The 20203-nt window shown below is 45.2% G+C and overlaps 1 long non-coding RNA gene across 3 annotated transcripts in view; it reads right to left on the reverse strand.

Annotated features, from left to right (window-relative positions):
- LOC113459528 (uncharacterized) overlaps positions 1–20203 on the reverse strand; it is a 71766-nt gene that overhangs the window by 11765 nt on the left and 39798 nt on the right. For all 3 annotated transcript variants that reach the window (XR_012583007.1, XR_012583006.1, XR_012583005.1), the window contains exon 2: positions 2856–3061. This is a non-coding gene — a long non-coding RNA (uncharacterized LOC113459528). The remainder of the gene's footprint in view (positions 1–2855; positions 3062–20203) is intronic.

Here is a 20203-nt window from a genome sequence, read left to right on the forward strand (position 1 = left end):
CCGTGTCCTTGCTGGGGACAGGGAGAGACCCTGGTGGCACTGCAGGAGCTCCGGGAGCAGTGTCCTTGCTGGGCACAGAAGGGACCCCGGTGGCACTGCAGGAGCTCCGGGAGCTGCGTCCTTGCTGGGGACAGGGAGTGACCCTGGTGGCACTGCAGGAGCTCTGGGAGCCGTGTCCTTGCTGGGGACAGGGAGAGACCCTGGTGGCACTGCAGGAGCTCCGGGAGCCGTGTCCTTGCTGGGGACAGGGAGAGACCCCGGTGGCACTGCAGGAGCTCTGGGAGCAGTGTCCTTGCTGGGGACAGGGAGGGACCCCGGTGGCACTGCAGGGAGCAGTCCCCAGGTCACTGGAGCTCCGGGAGCCGTGTCCTTGCTGGGGACAGAAGGGACCCCGGTGGCACTGCAGGGAGCAGTCCCCAGGTCACTGGAGCTCCGGGAGCCGTGTCCTTGCTGGGGACAGGGAGGGACCGCGGTGTCTCCGCTCAGGCTGTGACCCCGCTGGCGCTGGGCAGTGCCGTGTTGATGTCCCCTGTGCCAGGGCACTTGGCACCGTGGGTTGTTTGAAAGCATGCTGTGATCCTCTGCTTTAGGCCTGGGGAATGTGACGAGGCTGTGTGGGAAGCTGAGGTTGTGCAGGAAGTGTGTGCCAGCGCTGGGAACTGAAGTCACATCTCCTGAGTCCCACCTGGTCCATTAACCATAAACCATTTCCCTCAGTAAGTGAGTACAAGAACAGCCTCTTTTACATTATTTACATGCTGGGAGAGCAGGGGCAGCTCTGTGAGGGTGTAATGTGGCAAACAAAGGGCAGCAGGATTGTGAAATGCCAGCTGACAGTGGGAGGAAGGTTCTGTGGGGTCGGGGTGTGTCTGTTGAACCCCGAGCTCCTCAGTAAGCACCGTTTAACAGCCGGTTCCCAGGTCAGCAGGGAACAGGGCATCCAGTGATTGTCTATCCACAGGGACATCTATGCCAGGAGCACTGGAAGGACATAGCTCCTGCAATGCTGACTGTTTCTTCCTGGCACCAGTTGCTCCCTTCATGGGATCCCATGTCTTGAGACACATTTCACAAAAATTGCAGCAGCTGAGAGTAAATCAATCACACTGCTCTGCTTTGATCCTGTGCTCTGCTGTTTCTGTAGCAGCCAACATACAGATCGTGAAATTCTCCTTTATCACCTTTTTGGCTATGTTTGCAGTGTAAAATTATGGTGCTTGAATTAAGGCCTGTGTTTATGAAAAGAGACAAGAATGATTGATATTTATGTGAGCATGAATTAAACCAGTATTTTTAATTCTATGGCAATTAATTCAATCAGGGCAGTGACAAATAAGAGCATAGACATCCAATTAGGGCCTGTTGCACAGGCATATGGAGAAAATAAAGAAATTTTTCTGATGTAATCTGATTTGGATCAGGCCCTCAAGAAGGAATAGACTTTCTGCTCCAAATAATTCATTTGATTGCTATCAGAACAGGAATTTACTACAGCGTCTCTGGCCAGTCTGTCCTCTCCATCTCAAAAGGCTTGGGTTCCCGTCCTCCCAGAAAAGACTGGCTATATACAAAAAGCTGTGAATGGAAAACTGTTACAACATCACTAATAGTAGCTGGGAAGGAGTTTGTAAGTGATGCAATTTAATGTTTATTTTCCCTCAGAGTTAAGCACTTTTAGGGACATCCCCAACGAGCAGGGAGATGAGCTGGCTGGTGATCTGACCCTGCTCTGCAGGGACCAGGCAGCACAGAGAGTCTGTGAGCAGCCTCTGCTCCTGGTCCCGCCGCTCAGCTCAGGAGGCACTGGGATTATTGTGCTTTCCCTTCACTCACCTCACAGCGCGCTGAGGGTGATCGCTTCCAGCAGGCGCTGCAGGGCAGGAAGGCAGCGATGCTGTTGGGGCTGGGGCAGAGGTGGCTGAGCAGAGCCCAGGCAGGAGAAGGACGGGGCTGGGCAGAGGGGGCTGAGTGGGGCCGGGCAGAGGTGGCTCAGTGGGGCTGGGGCAGGAGGGCAGCGATGCTGTTGGGGCAGGGCAGAGGTGGCTCAGCGGGCCCGGCAGCAGCGGGCCGGGGCTGGGCAGAGGTGGCTGAGCAGAGCCCAGGCAGGAGCAGGACGGGGCTGGGCAGAGGGGGCTGAGCGGGGCAGGGCAGGGGCAGAAGTGGCTGAGCAGAGCCCAGGCAGGAGCAGGACAGGGCAGGGCAGAGGTGGCTCAGCGGGCCCGGCAGCCGCGGGCCGGGGCTGGGCAATTGTGGCTGAGCAGGGCCCGGGCAGGAGCAGGACGGGGCTGGGCAGATGTGGCTGAGCGGGGCCGGGCAGAGGTGGCTCAGTGGGGCTGGGGCAGGAGGGCAGCGATGCTGCTGGGGCTGGGCAGAAGGGGTTGAGCGGGGCCGGGCGGGAGAGCAGCGATGCTGTTGGGGCAGGGCAGAGGTGGCTCAGCGGGCCAGGCAGCAGCGGGACGGGGCTGGGGCAGAAGTGGCTGAGCAGAGCCCAGGCAGGAGCAGGACAGGGCTGGGCAGATGTGGCTCAGCGGGCCCGGGCAGCAGCGGGCCGGGGCTGGGCAGATATGGCTGAGCAGGGCCCGGGCAGGAGCAGGACGGGGCAGGGCAGAGGTGGCTGAGCGGGACGGAGCTGGGGCCGAGGTGGCTGAGCAGGACCCGGCAGCCGCGGGCCGAGGCTGGAGCTCGGAGCGAGCGCAGCGCAGGGGCCCCGCGGGGGGACGGAGCGCGGCTGCCAGCGAGCCCTGGCACAGCCCCGGCTGCGGGCAGAGCTCCGCATCCCCGCCTGCCCCGGGCAGCCCATCAGCGCTGACTGTACCCGCAAAGTATTCAGGAAAATAAAAGGAAACCATGCTTACGTTTGGGTTTTCATGGCTGGCTTTTTATGGATGGCTTTTTACATCTCTCTTTCTTTTTCTTGGTCATGAAAGCAGTCGGGCTGCCCAGCAATCCAGATCTGAATTCCTTAACCTGGGAGGCATTTTGTGCAGTCTAACAGCCTAAGACCAAGTGAAGCATCATGCACCAGTGATCTTCATTTTCCAGGCTTGTAATTCTGGCTTTACTGGAATGAAGGACAAAGGCACTGAATAAGTAAAAGAAATAGGGGGGGACAAATCCATATGGAATGGACACATTAGTTGAAACATCCCATTTCCTGAAAAATTGATTTTGAGGTGTCTGTCGAAGCAATCCCTGTATTTCTTATTATTATTATATCACATGGCCTTGGCGTGGATTTTGGGTATTTTGGGAGGACCACCCAGAAGTGGGCCAGGTTTGGTTATTGGATTTACTAAACAGAACAAGAAGCACAGAGCTCCTGCCTGCTGTTCAAAAATAATATCGCAAGGGAAGCAAACCACAGGGAGACCACAGGGAGGTGAAGCCCATTTTCCACTTGCTGAGGGAACTGCCTTTGCTTGCTGCAGAATGCAGTCTCCATATGCTGGGAATGATTCCCAAAAGTACTCCATCCCTGCCGACTCTGCTTCCTTTCAGAAGCTGCATCCACTGGGATGTAGGGCGAGGAAGTGGCTCTGAACAGGATACTCTGGGGTGTTTTCTCTGTGCAGTGAGGTGGAGAGAACAGCCTGTAAGAGAAAACACCAAATGGTGTTGGAGTAGAACAGAGAAAGCCTGTTTCTCCCTGTCAGTGGTTCTCAAGTTATGGATCCTGGACCACCCGATGGCCGGAGAGAGCTTTCTGGGCACAGCACACAGCAAAAGGGCTGCTGCTGTGCCAGACATGCCTCAGGGCTCACTTGGCTCCTGCTCCTTCTTGCCTCAGCCAGTGGGATGGGGAAGAGGAAGACAATGTGCTGATGGAGAGAAGGGAGAGAATTTTCTTTTCCCTAAGAAGCCGCTGAAATAGAACAGTAGTGGCTAAGCTGTGGCACACAGGTGGATGAGCTGTGTTGGTGGAACAAACCCCAAGGGATCTGGAGGATCTGCTGATTGTGTCGTGTGTGGGCAAGGTTTCACCATTACTTAAGGCACCAGCTGAATTAAATCATGCATGCACTGATAGGGGTGCACAGTATGGCTCAGGGGCAGGAGCCAAAGCTGTGACCAACAGGCCAGAATATGCCAGAATCTGTGGGCACAAGTGCAGTGATTCCTGCCTACACCAAGTCACAACAGGTTGAGCAGGATCAGCATTGTTAGGGGCTGGTATGGATGGGAAGGAAAGAGGCAATGCAGATCTTTAGTTCTCTGTGCATTGACTAAGTGTCTACTCTTTTTCAGGTTCTCAGAAGTTTAAGGGTTAATTAGAAAAGCTCTCTCCCCTGACCTCTCTCCCCCAATGCTCTTGTTGATTTCTCCTCCTCCTAGGCATGATTTTTGTTTGGGAATGAAATGTGCTTACTCATTCATATGCATTTATTACATGGACACCGTGTTTGGGTACATCATCCATCAGTGCAAATGCCACACTGTGCAAAAGCCCTGGGTGCAGAGCGACAGCTGAGTTAGTGCCTGAGCTCTGGGGCTCAGATTCTGCAGCTGGATGGTTTTAAACAGAACACAGCTATGAAAAGATCCACCAGAAAAAGAATCTGTGGTCACAAGTTGCTCTTGGGGAAGCTGCCACTGAGGTGGCCACAGAAGGGGTTGTGATCACAAGTGTTCTCAGCTGATCGGTTTTTAACTTCTCCTGCAAAATGACTCACCACTGTCCTTCTGCTGGATTGATTTGAAGGGTGCTGGTGCTAACTCTGCTGCCAGGCTCAGGGCTGAGGATAAATGGCACAGAAACCTCATCACTGTCACTTCTGCTGTTGGCTGGAGCCCAGTTTGGAGGAGCAGCCTTTGGTGCACAGCATTGATGGCACACTTGCTTAGGCAGATTCATTTCTCAGTGTGCTACTTCTGCCTTTATTCTGCTGCACAGGCATCTGTGGTTTTCTTTTTTTTTTACAATGATTTGGGGTTTTCATGGCAACAGCTGTGTAAGCCAATGGCACTCATACAAGTCAAACTTCAAGCAACACTCTGCAGAATACACAGAATACTCTATTTTAGTGCACCACATCATTAATTAGGAGAGACAGACGGGGCAGGTTTGGAAAATATGATCTCTAGTGTTCAATTTTTAAATAGGATTTTGAAGTGGCCATTGAGATTCTCTGCAGTTCTGCACATAGAGGAAAATACAGCTAGAAAAATTAGGTCATATATTGATTAATCTCAGAACTGAAATAAATTATTTGTATTAGTTACCAGCTGACTCTGTTTGTGATAGTTCTCCTGGCTATAACCTTATTAACTTAATGTGGTAATAACAGGAGGAAAGAGAGGGATTGATGGCGTAGGAACCCTGAAAATCTGAAGAGCTGCTAAATTTATCCCAGTAATTTTGTGCTTAGAGCAATCAGGATTTTCAATTTTCATCCATGTAATTTATAAAATGCAGGTATTGTGCATGACAGGAATAATTTCCTTAACTGGTGTGGTGAGACATTCACACTTGAGAACTCCAGTGTGTCACCAGACAGTGTCACCAGTGATGGAGCTGCAGTGGTACAGGTGACAACATGATGGGCTCCCACATTAAAAGGCTGATGCCTATTTAAAACCTGTGCTTTTATAAATAAAATGTCATCCTATAATTATTGATTTAGAAGCTTATTTTTCTCCAATCATGCTCCTTTTTTCAATTTTTTTTAGGCTGTGTTCTTTTCCTTCTAAAATTTTTAACTGAACCTTTTCTGCTTACGTTTTTTTTTCACTTGAAATGTTGGGTGGGTGATTTCTAAAGGTAACCAAATGTCAACATTGTATCTGCTTCAAGTGAAAATGCAATTAATACAAAAATCTGCAGATTTCTAATATATCTTTTTAAATATTAGAAACCCAGTATTTTCCCAAAATTGTATTGGATCCAACTCCCATTTTGGTTTTGGAAGTGCTTTCAGTGAAAAGATTCTAACCAGCCTGATTTATTTTTAAAACAGCAATGATGTTTGCAGTAGGCTGTAATTATCTTTAGTTCCAAGATCTTTGATCACAGTGTGTTCACATCTAAATCTGAGTTGGGATCTAGATCTCTCTTTTTTATGCCTCAGGCTATAATTTGTGGGGCTTCTTTGGCAAAAGAATTTCTTTTATGAGATACACACACACACCACAGCAGCACCACGTTTGCCCTGGCTGTGTGGGAGTATACAAACTTATAAAAAATGGATTGTGATGCCCTTTAGTGGGAAGGGAGAAGGGAGAGGGGAGAATTCCAGCCCTGGGATTTTGATAATGTTGGAAGCAGCATCAGGTGAGCAGCAGATATTTGAGGTTAATGACTGCCTTGTGGAAATCAGTGTGCTATGGAATTTGATTCTTACATAAAAGAATAATATAGACATAAAACTGGGAATTTTGAGGTAGGAGTGGTCTGAGAGCAGTGTTCAGGGCTGACCAGGGGGAATGGATACCTCATGTATTTGTTTAACCCCACTGCAAAACCACTGAGGCTCTACAAGATCTGGCTGAAAAATACACAGAAATAATTGCAGAAATGGTCCAGTTGTTCAGCCACTCTTTTGCAAGAGATTTCTGTGTCTGTAGGAGTGTTCTCTCCTGTTTAGCTTTAATTTGAGTCCCTAAAATAGACAGCTCCCCTTGCCAGACTCCCACGGAGGGAGCTGGGGCTGCGGCACAGGCTGAGTCAGGAGGACAGAGCAGAGCCTGCCTGTGGGATCCACAGCACCCACAGCGTGCTCTGAGCAGCCCCCATCCCTTCTGCACAGCCCTCAGGAATGGAAATAAACCTCATCTCCTTTCCACTGGCAAAGCCATGAGATTCCCAGTGGAAACTGTTTATTTGAGGGCAGCTGGGACTGGGATTGCAGGTCTCAATAAGAATCCCAGATTTCTCTGAAATGTTGGGTACATCTGTATTGCCCCACATCAATACCCCCACATCACCCCTACAGAGTGTAATGTGAAAACCTTTATGTCTTCCCAAATTTGATTATAGGACTTCCATATGAAAACATACTTTTCCAAATAAATAATTTAAGCGTGGCTAATATGTCTTTTCCTGATCACCATTATTGTGATAATGAATGATGAGAACAACTGTGTTCCTGAATTGCTAAATCTTGGGAAAATAAAGAAGCAAATTTTAGCTGCATGTGTATTTTCATGTTAAATCTGTATAATCAAGATTGCACAGCCTCAGAGCTTACCATCCTCTACCAGGCAAAATGATTTAATTTCTGCTGAAATCTTAAATCATTGTCTGTTTATAGAAAAATGCCAGATGACAGGAGCAGCGAGAGGTAAATGGGAGGATGCTGGATGCTATCAGTTTTGACTGAGAAGGCACAATAAATCTATTTCTAGCAAAAAGAGAACTGTGCTGCTGGTGAAATGCCATTATCCTGCCTCTTCCAATATGTTTTCACCTGATGGATCAGAGGAGAAAATATCGGTATTAGCACACAACAGATTTCCCCTCTGAGTGAAAGTGACTTTATATCAGAAACACGTGCTAAAGATGTCTTTTGCATTCCTGCTAATTTCTCAGATCCAGCCTTGGGCATATGCTGCTTATCTAATCTTGACTGCTGCATTAAACCAATGTCTGCTATTCTACTTTATCCTTTGTGTCATTGCAGACATGGTTTCTATTTTCTTAGCACTTCACCAAGGTAACATGTAACTGCTTGGAAAATGTTAACATCTGCGAAGGAAAAAAAGAATCAAAGGAAAGGAATTAATCAAAGCCTCGAGATTTATGGGCTAAATCCTTGGACTTTGGGCCAGGTAGTAGGTTTGTTTCTCTGCTGAGGCAGCTTATATGCAGATGCCTGAGCTACTTTTGGTGAGGTAAAAGGAGACTGATAAACCTGATTTGAAACCCAGAAGGCAGGGATTTCTACCAAGGGTACAATGGATGGGTCACTTGATGGGAAGGCAGCAAATGGTGGCACAGAAAGAAGTGGGAAAACCTCCGGGACATTCAAGAGCTAAAATCAAAACTGTCTTTTGATGTTATCCATGGTTTAGTCATCAAATCTTTGGTAATTTTAGACAGGAGGAGTTGCTGTGCCATGTAGAGAAATGTAGTTGGGCACTGCTGCATTACTGCAAGACACTTCACAGTTACTCTGCCACTCACCATTACTGTTATTATAATTATGATTGTTATTATTGTGTACTTTGAAGGAATAACAAGAAATTAAGATTTGGAATGGAAAAGTCAAAGTTCCTGGAAATGTTTCACTATTCAGAGATTACCTGCATAGCTGTGGTTTCACAAGTACCACTGGTGCTTTGACAGTCGTGCTGTTAAATCTGCTGGAGACATACATTCAGACTGGATTGCCATTACTGGGAATGATAGTGGGTGTCTGGAATGGAAATTGTATGTTCTTCTGAAAGTTTCAGTTGTCACTATACATTACTTGCAGCATTAATATTGCAAATTGCAATCCAATGTAGAAACATAAAGGGATTTACTACTACAGGGCTGGATGTGTTATGTGATGTAGTGCTGTGATATCAGACAATGTGACATCTCATGAATAAAACAAACGATCTTACAGCACTCCTTATTAAGGGGAAAAAGTGCTTGAAGACGGTCACATTTACAGGGCAACTCTCTGAGGACTATTTCAAATGCTAGAATTTTATGATGGCTCTTAAAAACCTAATTATATACTGATAGAAATTAATAAAATCCACAGGAGCAAAGATAAGAATTAATGAAATAAAATCAGTGAAGCTGTAATGCTAATCAACAGGATTTATATTAACATCTAAAAATCATAATAAAACACCATCTAAAGGCACACAAAACCTGGTGAATAAAAGTTGAAAGAAAAATGTTGCCACAAACCAATAAAGATATTTCTCTTTCTAAGGCTAAGCATATTCTATCAGCCCAAACACTTGCTCAGCACAGTGCAGAGAGGGAAGGGAGCAGTAAACAGCTACCACCACACTGACATGGGGAATGCATGGAGAAAAAGCAAGATGTGCTGGTAAAAATGCATCAGATGCAGGTGCACAGGGGGGATGAATTAAAATTACAAAAAAAATATATTTTGGAATCTTCCCATTTCAATTCTTCATGCTGCAATAAAATGTTTCTTAGAAAATGCTTGTGCTTGCTTTCAGAAGCAGGTGAGCAGCAGAGCTGGCCTGGAGCCCAGCCTGGAGTTTGTTTTTCTGTAGATGCAACCACTGTCCTCGTTTGCCACTCCCCGTGCAGCCCTGGGCATCATTCTGCCCATTATTTCATTACCAGAGAACTGTGGCTCTCCATGGAGGGAATATTCTCATGACTGAGCTCAGACTCATTTTGGCTTTTTAAATTTGCAGTAGTGTTGACATAGGATAATTTCCCCCTTATTAAAACTCTGGACTTTGGGATTCTGCATGTGGAAGACATTAAACAAGGCAGCCCACCTGTGATTTCTTTTATTTATTTTTTGTTTAGGAAAGTATTTACCAACATTCCTCTGAAGGCACCTGTTCAGCTGTGGACACAGAAATTGCACATTAAAATTTGTGTGGGCTGTCCTGAGGCACACAAGACTTGACACACATGGCTAGGCACAACTAGTAGCTCATGGCTGATATGTGATTGATATTATAGTTATTATTATTATTATGTACTAGGAAATTAATTATTAATAAGTTACATCATAAATATGACCAGCTTTCAGCATTATCAGCATTGAAGCCTAATATCATGAAAATGCTATTCATCTTAAATACTTTCACTCAGTTCAGCCTTTCTTTACTAATTACCTGAGGACTTTCTACACTCAGAGAATTTGGCATTACCACAGAGGTCATGTCCAATGCAGGCTCTAGCCCCAAATCACGAGCTGTGCTGAGGAGGATGCATTCAAGGACACACGTGCCAGACCAACTCCTATGCACACCAATTGCTTGTGCCCAATTAAAAGTTGACATAATTTCATTTTCAAAGAGAAAACAAGTTCTGTTTTCATTTCCCTGCTTTTATTATCAGCTCATAATCCAAGATACTTCAGTTCACTGCACTGTGGTGCTTCAAGAGCATTTGTTGGGACCTGCAAATTCTCCTCATGCTTGCACTGCACACCTAAACCTCCATGGTAATGAATGTTTTCCTTCCCAGCGTAAGTGCTGCGAGCACTGGCACTGAGAATATGATTAATGTGGCACATGTTTGCAAAACTGGGATTCCTCCAGCCCCCTCTGCTCTCAGTGAGCTGTGGAGATGGAATGTGTGGAGAGTGAGTAAAGCAGCAAGAGCAGAGCTGGAGGAGCCCTCAGGCTTTGGCATCAGAAAAGTTCCGCATGGCCCCGGGTTCCACTTTGGAAGCTTGCTGCACATTGAAATATAATTAATGGGACATCTACTCAGTCTTGATCTTGAGGTTCATTTTAACCATGCTCAGCATTTAAGAGTTGAGACAATGAACACTTGATGTTGCAGAACGGTGCCAAAAATGTAAGTCTGGAGCATTCCTACTCTTGATTTGTTTTGACAGACATTTCATTTTGTGAAGCTGCAGTTAGAGCAATAAAAACAAAATTCACCACAGAAAAACAAACACCAGCTCCCCTTCCAGCAAAACTGATACATTTTTCAAATCCTGGAAAATTGTGCAGCTAGAGCCCATTGAGTTTCCACAGGAGGTAAAGCTCATTAGCAAACACATGAAAGACAACAAGCAGATGATTGTGAAAAAGATATTTGTACAGTTATTTCAGCAAGAAATTTAAAGTTTCTGGTTGCTGGCACTTAGACTGTGTGTGACCTTGGCTAGGGAATGCTTATTGCTGAAAAACAGACACTCCAAGCACCCTTAGAGACAGCAGGAGAGCTGGAGCAATGGAATTCACTGAAAAGGAGGTAAAGCTGACATTTCTCTTTTTATTCCACCAACAGATCATCTGTTCAAGGAAGTGTACGGAAGAGGAAAAGCATCCCTGGAGTGGGCAAAGGGGGGATGGAATGGGGCATGGCCAGGATTGTGTGCTGCTGAGGGAGGATCTCTGCTTTGCCCCCAATCAAAGGGGATTTGTGCTGAGCCGAAGGACGCCGGGCGCCCTGAGCCTCTGGAGCACAGAGGAGCTTTCTGTTCGAGCTTCCTGTGCTTTGTTCCACCAAATACATTCACAGGAGGAAGAGAGCTCTCACTACAACCCTGATTACTATTTCCTTTAATTCCATCAAAATGACTTCTTCCCAGCACAGCCTCCCCAGCCAGATGCTCTCCTGGACTGCAGAGGGTTCGGGACCTTCATCTGCACTGCTGGAAATGTTTTGCAGATTTCAGCAGGACTCCTGGGCTGGGTGTATGAAAGCACAGCTTAAGCAGTGACAAATAGAAAGCACATGCTTAGTAAAGCTGCATTACACAACTCCAGCCCACTTCAATGTCATCCATCCCTGAAACAACAAACCTGTGGGGACTTGTGCCTCCGTGTGTGTCTTGGAAAGGGGAGCTAGGGCTGAGGTTATGGTGACTTGTGAGGACAAGCTGGTGGGGAGATTTGGGTCCACACAGGACCACCATTAGCTCGAGGACCCTGGGGGCTTGATCACCACCTGATTAACACACACATGAGTAGTTCTTTCATGTGACAGGACAGCCCCTGGCTTGTCTAAACACACAACAACGCCCTCAGCATGAAAACTGAGGCAGAAGCACAGTCAGAGAATCAATAGCTTGGAAAATACCTCGAAGAGCACTGAGTCCAACTGCTGAGCCAGCAGCATCGTGTTCACCACTAAACCATAGTCCCAAGTGCCACATCCAACACCCAGGGATGGTGAGTGCCCCACTTGCCTGGGCAGCTGGTCCCAGTGCCTGACCACCCTTCCAGTGAGTCTATTTTTGCTAATAACTGATCTAAACCTGCCCTTGCTCAGCCTGGGCCCCTGCTCTGGTCCAGCCCCCCAGGTCTGGCAGGGGGTGCCCGAGTGGTTCCTCACGCTGGAGCTCAGGGTGAAGCTGGGTCAGATCTGCCCCCCAGGCTCTGCAGTCAGGTTCTCCCTTGATCAGTATCTGCCTTCACAGTGAGCTGTGTCCTGCTGGCTGGGGGTCCTTCCAGGATCCACTTCCAGGGCAGAGCAGAATTAACCCCAGGGTAGAAGATCCTCCTTTGCTTTCATCCCTGACACCATCCTCCTCCCTCTGCTTCTTCCCCGAGGTTTCTCAGTGGGTGCTGAGCAGTTCTTGAATCTTTTCATCCATCTAATTTTGTTTTACTCAGTCTGAGCAGCCTTCACAGGACAAAATTGTAATCGTTCCAATTTCAGCCCCTGTGTGCTCAGCAGCCCCAGCAGAGCACTGGTAGCATTTGACTAAGACCAATGTTCTCTGCGTGAACTCAGAGTCTGTGTCTTATTTAATTTTGTCCTTTTCAATTAAGTTTTTCCTGTCCTTCCATTGCTGTTTTGAGCACTGCTTAGCATTAATGTTGAATAAACATGCATTTCTAAGTGTTTTATTTATTTCAGCTGCATATCTCACACATTCTTTCAAAAACAAAAATAACATTTGGTTTCATGGTTTTGAATTTTTCTGTAACTTTTGTTGCTACAGAAATGTTGATGGTTTGGTTCAATTATCACTATATCAATACTTTCATATATTTGGAATGGGAAGGGAGGAGGACAGAAAAACAGGCAGTGAAGGCACTGAACGCTGCTACAAGTAAAGCTAACAGAAGGAAAGTGAAATAACATGGGATATTATCACAATTTTTTTCAAAAATGCTTTCTGAAGTTATCTGTATATTTTAAGTTTCCCACAGTGATACACTTCAAGTTTTTAAAACAACATAAACATTTGCCTTGGCTAACAGCCTAGTGTAAAGAATAAAAATTATCAACACAACTAAATGGCTTAAAAAGACAAGGTATTGTCCCTGAGGAGAAGCAGAGAATGTAAAAGTAATCTGTACAGGCACAATGCAATTCTCGTGTGGCCAGCAAAAACAAATGGGCTGAGTCAGTTGTCTCCCTTAAATGAAGATATTTTGTTCTTTACTTGTCCATCATCTCTCTAGGATGCACTTGTACCATCTGACTGGACTACTTTGAGTACAATTAATATTTGTTCTGTGTCTCATACGTGCTTTTTTGGTAATGACAGGACATTTATTTATTGCTCTTCATCAAAAATTAATAAAGAAGCCAGAGGGACTATAGATCTCATGATTCCCTGGCAGAGAGTTGTGAGCAGGTTGTCTGAACTCTACAACCCTGAAAAGGTCATTTTTTTCATGGTTTGAGCCGTACTGCATTCACAAAGGTCATTGAAGTCCATTTTTTCCATCTTTATTGTTTGTTCTTCAGCCTTTTTATTTTTTGGTGGAAAACAGAAATTAAGTTCAAACCTCTGCTGCACTGAATTCTTTGGCAGCTTTTTAAAGCTGCCAGAAACCATTGTGAAAACTTCTCTAATCAGATAGTGACTGATATACAGTGAGTGCCGATAGAAGTGTTTGAAAATAAAATGCAGGGTGCTATAAAACAGCTTCGCTAGATAGTAAATAACATTTCAAATATGCAAGGAAATCACATTCCAGCCCTGCTTTTTCCCTCCAGGATCTGTTCTTGCTGTGGGAAGTCCTCTCCATATGAGATGGGATTTAGGCTTTCAGAGGAGATGGGGAGAGAGGGGCTGACTTGGGTTTGCCATCAGCTCCATCAGTCAGTGAGCACTGCAAAGCTCCCAAAGAGCAGCAGTGTCCTGGGCAGGGCAGGGAGCATCCAGGCCCTCGTGCTGCTGCTGTCCTCTGTGCCCTCACAGAAAATGGCACAGAGAGCCTGGCCTTGGCAGCAGTGTGCTGGGAGAGCCTGGAGCTTGGTGCCCAGCCCATGGGATCCTGCTCTGCCTCCTCAGCTCCTGGCCTGACAAATACCGAGTGATCTGAGAGAGCTTGGTCCTAATGAAAGATGAGTGTGTGAACTCACTGTCAAAGGTCTTGAGAGAGGCTGCCAAAAGGGAAAAACCCAAACCAATATACACAGTAAAAAATCAATGTCTGACCAAAATGAAGCTGTGAGAGTGACCCTGCAAATGAAAAGAAATTGTTTGCGTGGAGTTACAGATGAGTGAATGACCAGTCAGGGGAAAATATTATTTTCCTGGGAAAGCTTAACATTTGAATAAGGAAAAAAGACTGCTGCTTATCTGTGGTAGATTACTGTGCCCTATTGAAAACACTGCCCTGAATTTTTCTCTCCCTCTTTCTGAAGCTGTTCTTTTTCAGATCAGGCAAAAGGGAAACAAATGTGTAATTGTCTCATACATAATCTCTAATCTCAGTTTCGGCACAAATGTGTAGCAGCCCTTAACAGAGGAAGAGAAAAATGTGCTTGTTTGGAATGAATGTTTGGTTGTCTCTGAGCACAGACACTGTGACATACTGTTCACATCTTGGGCAATGGATCCTTGTGACTTTTAACTTGTTCACAACACTGGCTTTAAATGGGTTTTAGCCAGAAATGAAAATGTATGGGGTCATCTTAGAGACTGGAGCATTAGACAAAGAGAACAAATGCTGTGGGATTTTTTCAAGGAGAGGCAGAGAGTGACTGTAAAGTGCTGGTGTAGGTATGAGTTCATCAAGGTGCTCATTTCTGTCTATACCACATGAAAAAATCAATTTAATTTAATGAGAATACTCTAAGCTTCAAAATGGAAACATGCTGAAGTACCTTCCTGGGGCATTAAACAGCCACCCCAATGCCGTCTGTGTCACCAGTGTCAAAGTCAGCCTGTTTGATGAGTTTTGCCCTCTTAGCGTGAAATCACATGTGGTTTGCAGCAGAATTTTGTGAGTGCCTTTGAATGCAAAATCCGGGCTGGAGATGTGTGGATGAAAGGCTCTGTATAAATGTCAGCCTTTATTATTGTTACAAATTTCCGGCTTCTGTTATTAAGACATTTTATATGGATCTTTGCGTGTCTCTCCGTCTGTGAGTTTGGATTAAATGCCTGCCACAAATCTCCCTGGCATCCCGTGGAGGGGATTGCTTTAACTTGGTGCTCTTCTAACCTTTCCTTCTGTTCAGGGAATAAACCTGCTTTAAAAAAAATGACCTCATAAAAATGGAGTAAACTCTGAGCTCTTTGTTTTCCTCAGGTCTAACCTCCAGGAAGACTATAAATTCATTTATTCCATAAAACACAAAGAAGTAAATCTTCAGCATAATGTGTGGGGAATTAGCCACTTAACTCCCATTAACATTAATGGGAACTGAATATTTATTTGCCCCACAGCACATAAATCGTTGCCTTGTAACTTCTACAGTTTCTAACTAAAATGTTTCCATTGTTCTAAGGATCATGGTTATCCTGCTGGAGTGTTTACTGGGTTGTCAGGCTGTGGGAGATATATTGGATGTTTCAGTCCTTTTCCTTCAAGTAAGCTGTAAAATGCATTGGGGCTCTGTAACGTGAACTTTGTGAAACCTCTGTGTGATAAGCTCAGATGGTTCAAACCTCCTCTGCTTGGTGCTGGTCCCGTGGTTCCTGCTGGGAGCAGGAATCATTTGACAGGAATAAACTGCTGTGACTGATGGGCTTTTGGTCTGTGCCTGGGGTGAGGGATGGATGGGGCTGAGGCTTCTGGTGCTCTGCCATGAGTCTTCACCTCTTCTACAATCTCTATTTCTTCATTTCTTCCTCCAAGCCTGTGTTCTCATTGTAAGAGTTACACTCTCAGCTCTTTCTTCTCTATTTAAAGTGAAGATCAGGCAAATCAATCAAGCCCCAAATAAACCTGCTTTGAGATCTCTTGTCTCTGCTCTGGAGGGAGGTGAAGGGGCCACAGCTCAGTGAGACCTACTGGAGGCTCCACGGTTTTTATGTGTATTTACCTGGAAGACACTGAGTCTCTCTCAGGATGGATGAGCCAGTGGAGCCTCACAAATACACCAATATGAAATCTGCCACTCACTGGCTGAAATCCAGGCTCTGTTTTACTCCATGGCAAAACTTCCCATGACTTCAACACACCAGGGTTAAGTAGTGCATGAAACTACTTTTCCCTGAAGCATTCCATAGAAACCTATTGCTCTTCTGTATGGTTTATTTGAATCACTCTGAGGAAGTTAATAAATCCTCCAAATTTCTGGTTAAAAGTAAATAAGTAACAATGGAAGCAGAAAAACTCTGTCTTACCTCCTATCGATTTATGAAGTATTTTACAAATAAAGCCTTCCTCTGCACCCAAGTGCATTGGAAAAAGCAAGAGGCTTAAACTAAAGCTGAAGAGTTTTAGGCAAAACATCAGAAAAGGCTTCCCAGGGGTGAGGGTTGGGAAGCACAGCTGCAGACTGTGCAGGCTGCTGTCTCCAGGAGCAGGCTAGACAAATTGTGGAGAGGGACCTAGGTGGTCTTGCTGAAGAGGAAAAGAAAGGTTATTGCTTTATACACTCCCTTTCAGCTCTGCCACTCTGCTGGAGCAAGAGGGGATGCATGGATTTGTTGGCTCTAGTCTGTTTAGTTCTGTCAGACTTTTCAATGAACCAATAATATAATCTTCTGATCTCGCTTGTCCCTGTGATCTTGGGGAGTCCCAGGTGGTGGAGAACCTGCCTTCCATCCCTGTTCTCCAGCTTTTGCAGGGAGCTGAGCACACGTGAGCCTGCACACTGCAGCAGGGCAGGACTCTCCTCTCATGGCAGTGAGACACAGCCAGCCCTCAGCTGAGCTCGGTGTGCAGGAAGCCTTTTTAGCAGTGCCTGAACCTCTGGGTTTGTTATCCAGACCAGCTCTGTCTCTGCACCTGTCAGGTTCCTCCCGAGACTGAAACGAGAGCAGTCTCCATGTCTGTTTTCACAGCTCCAAAGCAGAGGCAGGCATTTGTGAGGAAATCATTAAGCAATGCTACACCATTTGTTGTGGATCCATTTTCTTTCCTGAAGCCAAAGGATTTGTTTTCAAGGTTTAGGGAACAGGATTCTGGTGTGACTTAGGCCAATATAAATGCGCAGGAGCCCTCCAGGCAATGAGTTGAAACACTTTTGATTCTCACACTTTGCTGCACTCGAGGCACAGGGATGAGAACCACAGGGATGAGAACCACATCTGCCTCTAGAGCTCTCAAGCCTCAGAGATTGACTCAGGGATGGGGCATCTATGAAATATTAAAACATCAAGTTGTTGCTATTATAAGGTTTTCAGAGCACCATAATCATAAACAATGGGCAAACAGGGAGCCTCACCTGCAACATTCTACTGGCACGTTGAGCACATCTCTGGAGCCAGCTTTGATTTCAGGTTTAGTTCCTGTGAAAAATGTTTAATCAGGAAATCTTTACTCGAGTTTTATTTAGTTTTGTTTTCTCAAATATGGCACCATTCCTCAAAATCTTTGAAAATATCAAATCAATTTTAGCTGTGAACACATAAGATTAATATAAGCCTCACTGTACCTCACACTTAGCATATTCCTTCCTGAATGAGCCATTAGCAGACTCTACACTGGGCATCAGTTACTGAATGTAAATATCTGAAACAAAAGCTGCTTAACAGCGTTCAGGATCTCCTCTCAAGAAAGGAGGATAGGAAATGATCAAAGAGAGCAGAAAACTAGAGAGGAAATTGCAATTACACAATCTGAAGTTAAGTGTTTCCTACGGAAAAGAACGTGGTGCCTTTAATCATGAGAGATGAAATTCCCATTAACTGCTTTCTGTCACCCACATTGCAGTGCCACAAAGGTCCCATCACAGGAGACACTTCCAGCTGCATTGATCAGGATCCATTGGCACCATCCATGCCCTTGAGGAAAGGATTCTGCAGCTGGACTGAGCCACCAGAGCATCTCCCTGGAGCAGGCAGGCTCACATGGACACCTGATTGACCCGAGCTGGTTCTGTCCTGGCTGAGGGTGGCACTGCACAGCAGCTCTGTGGCACTGTAGGGCACAGATACAGTGTTGGGCAATGCCATGGACCAGGCAGGATGATTTATGCTCTGCCATGTTTGGAGAAGCAAATGCATGTATCAGATAAAACCATATTTATCTCTTTCCCCCCCCTTCTTTTTGTTCTAAAGTGCTGGAGGGGTTTCCAGCAATAGATAAAATCATTTTCACAAAACTGAAATGCAAAGTTTGTTCCAGAGCTTGTTAGGTCCTGAAATCTGTAGGTGGGGTTGGGCAAATGGCATTCCCAGCTCTTCCCCAACAACAAAGCTATTAGAGCCTTGATAAATGTTATCCAGTGCTGCTGCTTGTGCCATATTCCCAACAGCAAATGCAAGCGTCTTCAGGATCCAACAGGCTCCCAAGGATAAGCCTAGCAATTCAACTAAAAATAAATATAATTAACCCATAAAAAGAAAAATGTCTGTAAGATTATCATCCTTGCAGCTGGTTGGAATGTGCTTGGGAAATATTTTTGTAGCTAGTTGCAAATCAAATATGTTTTACATGGAGACAGTGTTGCCAAAATAACACAAAACAGATTTATTAAATAAAAGATGTAAATGGAAAAAAGATAAAATAAAAAGATGGAAAGAATATTTTCACATGTTTGGACAAGTTGCTCACAAATATTCTCTCCTTCTCTTAGAATCAAGGAGTTGGTTTCTGGCCTAAGGTTGTGTTTTGTAACCTGTCAGACTGCAACCTGCAAGAGTGAATAGCAAACATCAGATGAGTGATCCAAGGGATTTACTCCTTTTTAATGGCTAATCCTTCATTCTTATGATGTTTTAATAATTCATGACCTTTATAATAATCTTTCTCCTCTTAAAATTTCCATTGCTGGGAATTTGTTCAGATTAACTACCAGATACATTGAATAAAGTGCCTAAATCACATTGTCTTGTCTCTGTTACGTGTCTGGCTAAGTGAGGCTTTCCAATCAGGGCAGTAATGAGCATCACACAGAGAATATTGTATCACCTCCCCCAGGTTCTTAAACAACTGATCTTGGAGAATCAGTACTAATGGGTTTACAGCATTTCTGAAAAGTGAAAAAGTTTTCATGAATAGATCATCTAACATTGTCTGAAGAGTGATAAATTAATAATTTCATGTAACACTCACAAATAACTTCAAAAGAAAATGAGTCAGTGCTCAAATTCTGAAGGATAGAGCCTTGTGGCAGAGCCTCTAATCTTCTTAAAGATTCCTTTCTCAGACTGCCACGAAATGCTGTCTGGACACACTCTCACAGATCAGTTCCTGTCTCTTCAGAACTAATTAATTCTCCTGACTTCCAGCGAAGGGAATGGTGGCACTGAACACCTCTTAGGAGCTATCAAACCCCTCACAGGTCTGGGCTCATTAGCAGGGCCTGTAATTAGTGCTCCCATTGATGCATTTGTTACACTACCACCTCAAAACCTTCCAGTGTTTACCTGCCAGATAAATTGCCCAGTATCCAATATATTCCCAGTATATTGAACTATTTGCTTGCTGAGAGTGCAGGGTTGTGGGGAAGTGAACACATCAGGCAAGGTTTGATTGCACAAAACTGCCAAAGAAAAAACAAACTATTGTCAAGTTTGCTGGGCAGCTGAATTGGGAATCTGAGAGGGAAATCATTAAAAATCCTGTCACATACACCTAATGCAGAGCCACGACTGGCAATTGGCTTTGCTGGAACTAAAAGGCTGAGCCCAAACTTTTCTGGAAAACTCCCTAAGGCCATTTCATTTACAAAAAGACCAAGCTTTTGAGAGCATATAATTATCCTTCATCCCTGCCATCTTATCCTGCATTAAATTTAATTGCTCACAAAACTTGGCAACATTCTCAAATCCATTTAAAGAAATTAAGTGGTTCTGTCATTTTTTAGTACTCTTGATATGAAAGTGTTTCAACTTTCACTCTTGTGAAAGTGACAGGAACCTCTGCCTCCCCCCTTCCCCCAAAATATACATTCTTCCTGAGAGCACTGAGCTCAGAGGGAACAGATGGGCTAAAAATAGTTGATTTTGGCCAAGACTATCAAAAGTCATCAGTGATTTTCAGTGCCTCTATTTTTAGAGGTGAGTGCTGACCACTTACTGGAAATCACATTCCTTCGAGCTTGCAGAGCTGGGCACCCAAGACTTGCTCTGTTATTTCCAAAGTAACATCAGCATCAGGGCTGTGATGGAGTCACCCCCTGTGCCTCCTTCTGTTATCCCAGCACAGGAGAAGCTCCCCAGGGCTGCTGTGCCCAGGGCTGACCCACTGAGCCCCTGACCACTGAGCCCCTGACCCACTATCAATGCACCCAGTG

The sequence above is a fragment of the Zonotrichia albicollis genome, chromosome 17, assembly GCF_047830755.1.
Source record: "Zonotrichia albicollis isolate bZonAlb1 chromosome 17, bZonAlb1.hap1, whole genome shotgun sequence".
Classification (NCBI taxonomy): Eukaryota; Metazoa; Chordata; class Aves; order Passeriformes; family Passerellidae; genus Zonotrichia; species Zonotrichia albicollis.